The 10,964-nt window shown below is 49.7% G+C and overlaps 1 long non-coding RNA gene across 1 annotated transcript; it reads left to right on the top strand.

Moving 5' to 3' along the window:
- Positions 1–234: 234 nt before the first annotated feature.
- LOC142930063 (uncharacterized) lies at positions 235–5,789 on the top strand. The gene is made up of 3 exons (XR_012946012.1): positions 235–346; positions 1,360–1,460; positions 3,684–5,789. It is a non-coding gene; the product is annotated as an uncharacterized LOC142930063 (long non-coding RNA).
- Positions 5,790–10,964: the final 5,175 nt, after the last annotated feature.

Raw genomic sequence — 10,964 nt, 5'->3', positions numbered from 1 at the left:
AAAAAAAAATCAACAACTTTTCAAGTCGCAGTTGCCATTTCATAGATTGTTTTGTCATCATATCTACTTCTCTCCAGCTCCCCTCCCACCCCACTCTCTCCCATGTCCTCTGCCAGCTCCAATGCTCTCCCACCGCACCCCCCCCTCTCCCCGCCACCTCTCCCCCCGCTCCCTCACCGCCCCCCCCACTCCATCCCCCCTGCCCCCCACCACTCTCTCATACCCAGTGACGGGGCCAGACCGAAGTAAACCAAGCACAAGCCAAGAGGACGGCACCCCCTCCCCCCAGGCAGCATTCGGAGGACACCAGACTCATGAAACGAAAAATCAGCTCAGATTTAAATCCGTGAGATACACAACAAGCTATTTTACATAAAAAGCCAATCTCTCATCTCTATCTCCTCTTATTATCTCAACACAATCTCTACTTGTGTCCACATTTCTCTCGTCGCACTACGTCCGTATCTCTCGCGTCATCTCGCTGGGATTTGACGAATCGAAACGGGTGGAGGGGACAGTCGTGCGTGCTCGGGGCTAGCACAGGGGTTGGTAACCAAAATAACAACAAATGGCATTTTTTTCGAATTCGGTTAAACAACCCCCTAGCCCCCCACTCAATATTTCAAGAGCCGCCAATGTTGAACACGAGACTGTGCTCCTTAATAAACGACGTCTCTAAGCACTCCTTAAACACCCGCATGCCACACGTGAGCCGTAGGTTGCCGACCCCTGAGCTTGCACTTCCACTGTCCGTACCCCCACACTTTGACATCACCCCCGCACCCTTCCCCCCCCCACCCCCCCCCCCCCCCGTGGTTTCCACTTCCGATATAATACTCTCTGGTTCTTTCGGTAAAGTCACGCAGATAGAAAAAGTAAGAAAAGAAAACACGACGTTTCGGTCGCAACACAAGCGTCCGTCTTCAGGTGATAGAATTTTACCAGGTAAACCCACTGACCTACCTGGCCACAAACTATGCAGGCGTCAGGGTGTCGAGATCGAAACTCACGACCTCCGGCATACCAGGCGAGGGAGATGACATTTCCTCACCCCCACCCCAATCCATCCGCCAGGAGATGGGGAACGGTGACAGCCAATCCGATACCACGGGGCCCCCGGGGGGGACAGGGCGCTCTTTGAAGAAGTGATGATAATGTTGCCTACGCGAGAGGGAGAGCCTCGATATTGGATTTGAGCATTTGAACAGAACACGGCTCTGTAGCCCGGAGGTGGTGGAGGCGGGCGGGGGGTGGGGGGACGTGTCACCCCGATAGAAGCAGTTACTTTTCTGCCCCCCCCCCCCCAAAAAAATAAAGAAACGGGAGAAATGGTTTCTTGTATTTTTTTCTCTCCTCCAGGCGTGGGCTGCCCTTTTTTTTGTTGCTGCTGCTGCTGAAGCTCGGCGAACGGTGAAAACCTCCTCTGGTCCAAACGAAACGAGGGGCACGCGCCGATTGCTGTGAGTTACACCACGAGGCCGATGGGAAGACTCAAACAGAAACGCTGCTTTTGTTGTTGTTGGTCTGCGGTTCGCAATGGGCAGGGGATCGGCAAACCCGTGGCTGCGGAGCCCTGCGCGGTTTTTAAAGGGCCCGCTTCGTGACGGCTATTTGTGAAGGACCCACCACCGTCTCGTATTCACCACACGCTGCACTGCGCCTCCTGAGATGTGGAGAGGTTTTTTTGTTTGTTTGTTACCGAATTCGAAAAAAAAAGATAGCTTTTCTTGATATTTTGGTTGCCCGTGACTGGCAATGGTTCACCGCCCCCTCACCTCCTCCCCTCCCCGCCGTCCACCCGTGCCATCGCCGCGGTTACATTTCAGGAAAAGGCTTCTTAGTCTTAAGTCTGGGCAATTCGGCGCAAGCAGTGGCGTGGCAATGGCAGGCCTGACGGGGCTTCACAGGTCCTATAATTTTCTTTGTTTCTTTCGGTAAGGTCACGTAGATAGAAAAAGAATAGTAAAAAAAAGATTAAGTGAATAAATTGTGTATTTTATTTATGTTAATTTTTTTTTCTTCTATCTACGTGACTTTACCGACAGAACCAAAGAATGTGAATTCCTGCAGTCACGAAAGTTTTAAGTCAAAACTTAGGCCCTATAATGTGCAGCTGATATGCTGGATATGAAGCAAAGCAGTGGCGATTGGTGACTCATCCCCCTCCCCTACCGCAGCAGTCGGGAGGGGGTTGACGGGGGTCTTGCCTCGGGTGCCAATTGTCTCCGGCTGTGAATCTAAATAATTGCACTTGACAGCAGCGTTTCATTTGATGAATACTTTCAAACTTGTAATTACAGCAGAAGTTGGATATAAGCACACCCTTTGAAAGCACATCTATGATGTGAACAACGCATGCCTATGATATAAATAACACGTGCTTAACGTCGGACACCGTGCCGAACAACATGCGGTACAACCAGAAAACACATTGGGGAACAGTGATATATATACTAGCTTTACTACCCGGCTTCGCCCGGGACTTGGAATCACGACGCCCGGCCGCCTTTGTCTCCCCAGTGGCGATGTTCACACATCACATCAGTTAGTCGTTTGAGGCTGAGTCGACCTAGGGGAGGGCCAGGACCGGTTAAAATAATCGTCACCGGTGGTGGCCGTGAGCGGGAATCGAACTCGGGTCGCCGGGTTCGTAGCGCGGCGCGCTAACCACTACACTACAATACGTTACGCTTCCACATGCACGGGTCACATGACAGATTTGACGTCACAGCTCACTTGCCGTGCAAAAAACATTTGCATTATTGAGCTCCCCCCCCCAAAAAAAAAGTGTATTTTTATAATTTTTGCATGGTGTACAGTCTAGAAAGTACCCACATGGCAAATTTCAAGGTTTTTGCTTATCGGGAAGTACGCTAAACATTTTGAACAGACACACAATCACAACTTTGCCTTTTATATATATGTAGATAGTGGTGCTGGGTTTCCTCCCACCGATTGGAATGCTTAAAAAGTAATTCCGCCAAGATCTCAACTATGAAATGGCATCTTGTGACCCAGTACGGATTTTTAGATGAATGAAGGACACCTGCCACTCTGATTGTCAGAGCTGAATCAGCTGAAGCCTCCTGTAAATCACGTGACTTCTGTGTATCCACGCCCACTCTAAATCCCCGTCTTCCTTCCCCCTGTGAAAACAGACGCTGCTCCTTGGGAGCTCACTTTTGCTTGCTCCTTCCTTTCTCTCTCTCTCTCCCTCCAACTTTCCCCGCTCATCGTCCTCTCATCCCCGACACCTTGGCCAAGCCTCGCCCTCCACCACTTGCTGTCCCGGCACCCCCCCTCTCTCATCCTGCCGCTCATCTCGACACGTGCCCTCCTCTTGGCTGTTTTAGGACTTCACATCCGGCATCCCTTCCCCCTTTTTATCCATTCCCTTATTATTTTTCTCAGTGCAGTGTAATCCTTGACCCGACTCCACTTCCCACGGTGCGCAATGGGTTACTGGTTTTATTATTCGTATTGCTTGCTGTCACATAATCAGGGGGACATGTTGCCGGTAAAGGCCCCCTTAAGGAGTTCATTGTAGCGGAATTCTGGTTTGCTTATCTCTCCCTCTCTCGGGGAGCCGGATTCGTGAGCGCAGTGCGCTCACCACGGCGCCGCCCGCCGCCCCACCTCCGACGTTTATGATTCATCATGAGCCATGATCTATCCGCGGCTAGGTGAAGGCCTCCCCAAGACGTCGCCATCCCTTCGCAGGTCGCGCGACGGAAACAGCGACCCGCGGAGATGGAGCGATGAAAACAGCCGGTGTGAAACGCCGAATGGATCGCTTCACATTGACATGCATTACATTGATTTGGCCTCGGAAAGAACAGATCTATGCCATGATGTTGTTGCACTCTGTATCGTGATCTGTATGCATTGGCCGCTGCCACTGTCCTCGTGTAAACCGAAGCTGCTGACAACCAACATTTTCCCCATTTAGTTTTACATTCGTTTTTTTCTTCTTTCACTTTTCAATGAATAACTTTGCAGTACATGGGGCAACGGGATGTGCCACAGTGGTGGCGGTGCGGAGTGGTTCACTCACTGGACCCTGCAACGCAAGAGAGGTTCAATTCAGCGGCAATTTGAGTTGAAAGAAAATAGTACCGTCTGGATTTAAAGCTTTCGTGACTGCAGGAATCCATACCCTCGGGTACTTTCGGTAAAGTCACGTAGATAGAAAAAATGACAATAGAACACGACGTTTTGGTCGCAACACAAGCGTCCATCATGACATTTAACATCGTGATGACGGACGGTTGCGTTGCGTCCGAAACGTCGTGTTCTATTATTATTATTTTTTCTATCTACCTGACAGTACAGATTTCTCGGAAATCCGCTACCGCCCCACCAACACCCAGCAGTGCGCACGGGTTCACCAGGGGGAGTCGAGCGGCAGGTTGCGTGCGGTGGGGCTAAGTGTGGGGTGCTCTTACCAGGATGTTCTTACAGAGAGGAATATTGAGATTTAAAAAAAATAATCTATAAATATCAATATTTCCTTGAGAAGGAGCGTGGATAGAAATGTCAGCAGTGTTCTTTCCTCTCAGTGGAATAAAAACGTAAAGAACAAAACGAACCATTTTGCCATGCGATTGACCTGCCATTTCTCACAAACAGCACGAATTATAACCATGATGAACAACAATCGTACATAAGCATTCATGCACAAATTCCAGAGCGAAAACAACAAAAACACGTTAAAAGATCATCAAATTGGAGCAGCAGCGACAACAACAATTGTGATTAATCGTGAGCTCAATTCACATGCTGTATCATAATAACGATGATGCCAATTTTGTAACTCTCCACCGCTTCGGTATTCACTCCCTCTTAAATGACGACTCGGAGGCGCGAGGAGCAGGAACCACCACAGATGTGGGGAAATGCAGCAGCAGCCACGTGGTGGTCAGCCGGCACCATATCTGCCCCTATACCCCACTGCCCCGAGCTCTGAGGTCCTCGATCTATTAAGGTTTTTATCGGCCACTGAATGAGTGCCTACATGTGGCTGGAAACCGGATCACCCGCAGAATCGGCCACTGAATGAGTGCCCACATGTGGCTGGAAACCGGATCACTCGCAGAAATCCCACGCGTGCGAGAGGGCAACCTCCCCCTCTCCCGCCCCAAATCGGCACAGATGGCACAAGTGGGGCTCACATTTCCGGTACTGCCATCTCCTGGCGAGCCAGGGTATGGCACCTCCTCGACGACCGTGGCAAGAGAGTTCCACGCAACATTTGTGTGAACCACCAACCCTCCATCGCGGCCGCTTCTGCAGCACTCGATGACAGCAGCGCATATCCACCGTCCGCCCGGCAACGTGAAACTCCACACTCACGTAATTGTTATAGCGCGAGACACTGAAGATGCTCACCGAGACATTTTAACATCAGTGTCATTTGGGATTGTAATGATAAGAATATGAATCTAGATTTGAGGTTTTCGTGACTGCAGTGATCCATACTCTTTGGTTCTTTCGGTAAAGTCACGTAGGTATAAAATAAAATAAATTAAATCACGACGTTTCGGGCGCAACACAAGCGTCCATCATCAGGTGGGACAACCACAGCAAGAAACAATTGCTGAAGTGGGCAACAAAAACCCCGTCGTCACTTACTTTATTTTATTTTAAAACTACGTGACTTTACCGAAAGTATCAAAGAGGTCAGAATCTGGATACGAAGCAGAGGATGTGAACCAAGGACAGATATTGAGAGAGGGCGGGAATTAAAACGATGACACGAGGAGGAGGAGGAGTATTTTTTAGAAAGTTAACAACGCAGAGGAATATAGCGGTGTGTGTCAACAGAAGAGCGTTTTTAATCAGTGCGTACGGCCTGCTCTACCATATGGTTCAGGAGCGGACACATTAAAGATACGCAAAGAAATGTCAACAAAAACTGAAAGGTGTGCAAATAAACGCGGTGAGACGCATGCTGGGAAGAGGCGGAAACAGGGACACGTGGATCAGAGCACAGATGCGGGTGCATGGCATCATTAAAACGATTAGGGAAATAAAGTGGGCTTGGGCAGAAGGCGTCGCGGCTCTAAAGGCGCGCTGACAGATGGTCTAGGAGAGCGCGCGGAGTGGCAGCCAAGGAATGGAACGCGTCCGGGTTGAACGTCCATCCAAGAGATGGAACGATGGAATCAACTCGTATGCAGGTGCTAGGTGGTAATAATACACCACCGGAGACAACGCATTGACGTGCGGATATCCTCCCCGCTTCTGCTACTGTGACATATATTCCCATTAGACGTCCCAGTGTTTATTTATTTATTATACCTCGGAAGTGGCAACCGTAACCCGGGTGGAATCAATCCCCTCGTGGCTGATCCTGTCACGCAGAGGCAGAGCGAATCAACATCCTGTAGCGTCGACACCGGTCTGTCACCGTCAAGAAATCGATAACTATTAAAAGGCGCAGCGGTGGTGAGGAGACGTTAATATCCTCGTCTCGTATACAGGCAACACGAGGGTTCGATCCCGGACCCCGAGGATGCCTCTTGTATATTTTGAGTTCGCGTGTTCTCTCTTTCCACGTGGTGGTCGCGTAGATTTGTCTCCGCGTCCTTCGGTTTTGCCCTCCACATTTAGATTAGATTTTTACTATACATTCCCACGCGTGGCGATGTAAATCACTTCGATTATGAGCTATCGTGTTGTGGCCAGGTCGCCTCTTAAAAAAGCTCATAACTAAGTGGGCTTTGCCTAGTAAAATAAAAGTTTAATAGTTCATGAATTATTTTATTTCGAGACTGACGAGGGCCCCGTAGGGACAGAGCGTTGTCTTGTTTTGTGAAGCAGAGTTCGGTGATAAACCGGGCCGGTTATTTATTTACCAGTGGTGCGAGCGAGCGAGCGGGTGCACCGCCTCTGGTATACTGGTAGGAAACCTGGTTACACCACCAGCCCACAGGGGATTATTGTGTCCGTCCGTCCGTCGTGCATCTAAAAATGGGAGGGGTGGGGCTGGGTGGAGAGGGGAGGGTGGGGAGGGGCTGGGTGGGGAGAGAGGGGCTGGGTGTGGAGGGGAGAGTGGGGAGAGGGGAGGGTGGGGAGGGGCTGGGTGGGGAGGGGCTGGGTGGGGAGGGAGGGGCTGGGTGGGGAGGGGAGAGTGGGGAGAGGCTGGGTGGGGAGGGGCTGGGTGGGGAGGGGCTGGGTGGGGAGGGTGGGGCTGGGTGGGGAGGGGCTGGTCACCCCGTGGTGCCCTTATAAAACTAAACATTTAACCTACTCACGCCGGCTTGTGCCTGCCCTCACAGTCGGGCATATTTGCGGAATACACCACGTGGTGGTGCCGCCGTTGACCCTAGCTATTGACCGAGCAACCCAACGTTCCTACCAGCTCCCTCCGCAGGGATGTGTTTGGTGGAGGGAGGGAGAATGTGGGAGTCTGCGGCTAAACCAGCGGTCGGCAATCTATGGTTAAGGAGCCGCATGCCGTTCTTTAAGGGCTGTTTCGTGACCGTTATTTATTATTTATTCGGGACCCACCGTTTCGTTATTCACGCGCATCGCGGCTCTTGAAATATTGAGTTTTTTAAAAATCCAAACTCGAACAATGGCTTTTCTCGGTTTTTTGGTTGCCGACCCCTGAGCTAAGCCATCGTTTTTGTTTGAAAAAAAAAAGATCAGCTCACCTCACCGGGGAATGTTCGTGGATGCAAACCGAAACGTAGCTAAAATCTCAGCAAACGTGACAACGTTGGACCAACGTTGTCCCAACATTCCCAATGTTTACCGGGAACGATCGTCAACAGTGAAAGTCAAACGCGATTTTCCCTGCTCCAAATGCACATTGTGGCGGTTGCTCAATTCCTGTTTGGAGTGATGAGCCCGCGATTGTCCTGCCCAACGTTGGTTGAATGTTTCATGTTTACTGGGTGGCCGGCTACAAACTCGGATCGTTGGTTATTGAAAAATGCAATTCCACTGTGACGATAGCTGATCGTTTTACTCTTAAATCCTGACAATACGGACTTCATTAAATTCGTGTTTCGCTAAATGTGTGCTTTTATATTGAGTAATTCACGGGATGGCAATTCATAATTCATTTAATGTCACTATTCTTGTGCGTAACTGACAGCGTGTTTTTCATGAGTGTTATGGATTGCAATGATTAGGGTTACTTATGGCAGGCTTATGTTGAGCGAACTGCCATTGGAGAACTTTTACGTAAATCGTTATTCGCACTTAAAGCACAGCTGCACGCGGAAACAATACAATAAAGACGCGAAATACGATTTGTAACCTCATGGGAAGCTGTCATTGCAATCATTTTCACGTCGTGAAAATTTTATATCGTGTCAAAAAAATGTTGTCACAGCAAACCTAGTGGAATGGATAAACATAATAAACTCAACACATTTGTCAATAGCAATGTCCGAAAGTGGGAAAAAATGATACACAATACGTGACGTTTCGGGGGTGATGGCCCTTCACAACAAATAGGGCAGAAAGGTGGCCTCTCTATGCGAAGTTCGAAATCGTGCACGTAACTAAACGATTTTATCCTCCAGCTAAAACCCACTCAGCTTTTCGCTCTTTTTCAGAGCCAACCTGGCCATGAGTGATGATAGCTCATCCAAGTGGCTATCACCATCATCATCACCATCATCACCACCATCATCACCATCCGTGGGAATTTATAGGAGCAGTCAAATAATCTGACCGCATGTTGATTTTGAATGTGTGGGGGGGGGGGGGGCAAAACCGGAGAAACTCGGAGAGAAAAATTCACGCGACCACCACAGGGGGAGAACGTGCGCGTGTCGTACTACGCTGACCTCTGGATGCAACTCACACGCGACGTCTCTTGTGCTCCTCAAGGGCGGTGCACAGCTGACGGACGCAAACCAATCGGGGCTATGCAGTACGTGCGCGTGTTGCACTTCTTTCGCGCCGTACGTAGCCAACCACGCTAATCGGAGGTGCGGGAGGAAAGCACAACAAACTAAACGCACACATAACGGATCTAATCGGCATTCGTTTGTCCAATGTGCATACACGCACAGCATACGGTGTAGACAGCCGTGGCTTCAGCACGAGTGAGTTCACCGAGTGAGCAGCGATTCGATGCGCGATACAGGCCTAACAGTGCTGTGTGCGTGGCGCGCGCACAAGCACGCGCGCAAAAAAGGCGCAAGGAATTAATCCGTATAATGTTTCGGTGCCATTTGACGTCGCCGAACTTCCCACCGTCTATAAAGAATTAATCGTCGTGAAAAAAACAATTGCGTGCTTTTTGACAATGACCGAATCGCCATGAATTCGTCTGTGATGTTGTAGGATGTCAGCGGCTAAGCGGGGATTGAGCCTGGTTGGTACGGAGGTCGGCGACTACTTGGGAGGATGCTCGGCGTTGTGGTTATGGCCGGTGCGGTGGCCAGGAGATGGTAGTACTGCAATGGCTTCTTAACTCTATCTGAACGGAGATTTGAATGTCCGCCTTGTATACGTGGTGGGATTTCTCCAATTACTCAGAATTTTTTTTTTTCCCAGCATGTTAAACGGTCATTAATGGAAGTGGCCAAACATGAAGGCACGACCCACCTGGACAAGTACGGAGACTCAGTGCGCACATAAAGACATGTACCTTGATTTTTTGTGTGCAAGTAATCTATCCAGTTTGAGATAGATTCAATAAACTCCACACAGACAGATTCAATAATTCATTGCCGTATGCCTTACTCTTGGCCACCTCGCCTGTACTTTCACCTGGGGAAGCCTTTCCTAGTCACGAGTGTGTCTTCAATGGGGGGAGGACACTGCAGAAGCCGCAAATTAATTGAATGGAATAGGGAATTGCAGCATCGCACTCTACTGCCAGACTAATGCCCACTTGCAGGCCCGGTGCAGTCTAATTTACGGTGGCGATATGTTAACTACCTCGCCTGGTATGCAGGAGGTCATAGGTTCGATCCTGATGTCTAAAATTGTAGTTTGCATGTTTTCCCCGTGGTCGCGTGGGTTTTATTCTGGTCCTATGTTTCCCCCCCCCCCTCCACATATAGACACGTGCGTTTAAATTATTTGGCTGCTATAAATTTCTACGTAAATTGAGCTATAATTTGTGGCCAGGTCGCTTCTAAAAGAGATCTATATAGCTCAGTGGGCCTTACATGTTAAATAAAAAAAAAACATGTTTTCCCCCCCCCAACTTGTGCTGCACAGGGACAGCTGCCAGTGGGGGTTCCCCTTGAAAAGAAAAAAGCCACCTGCGCTGTGGCATTTCGTTACATTAACAGGTGCCGTGAGAATGGTCGTGTTTCTGGGAGTGGCTGACTTTGGCGGGGGGCGGTGGTGGGGGGGGGGGTGTTCGTGTTTTACGACGCGATGCCCCCCCACCCCCCCCAAATGTGAAGCCAACTCCACACGCGCCCTGCCTCGCTTCATCACCCCGGGGACCGCCGCTGCCTTTGGCTTCGTTGGGAAAAATTGGAGGAGCATTTTTACAGCCAACGCTCTCGCAAAACAATGCCGGCTGCTGATATGAAATCGATAAGGGATTATACTTCGCGCTCTCTCTCAACTTTTTTTTTGTGTGTCACAGGGATCCCTCCGTAAATTGTGTCATTAAACATGAGCGTGCTAATTCAGCCCAGGAGACTCGTGGCTTTTCCGCGGCTTAATAAATTCAATACGGCGTAATAACCTCCCATCGTTCCGCCCTCATCTAGGGGTTATTGATGCACCTTGTCGGGCACAATAAATAATTGGAACTTAATAACCGACTTCATTAGCAAAGGTGACCTCGATTAATATACCCCCTCTTGCTCCTCCATTAAGTGACGTAATGACTGCTGGGATGTAAATGAAACGGGGAGCCGCCGACGTGCGTGGATGCGCGTCCAACTTTCTCCATTGCTTGCGCAAAATACCAATTTCCAGATTTACAATTACCAGCCAGGATTTCATGAATGACCGACCCTCCGTGGTTTCATTGG

This window comes from Petromyzon marinus, chromosome 36 (assembly GCF_048934315.1).
Source record: "Petromyzon marinus isolate PM22_M1 ecotype Great Lakes invasive population chromosome 36, UKy_Petmar_22M1.pri1.0, whole genome shotgun sequence".
NCBI lineage: Eukaryota > Metazoa > Chordata > Hyperoartia > Petromyzontiformes > Petromyzontidae > Petromyzon > Petromyzon marinus.
Note: the sequence above shows the minus strand (reverse complement) of the source record. Positions and strands in the feature narration are given on the sequence as shown.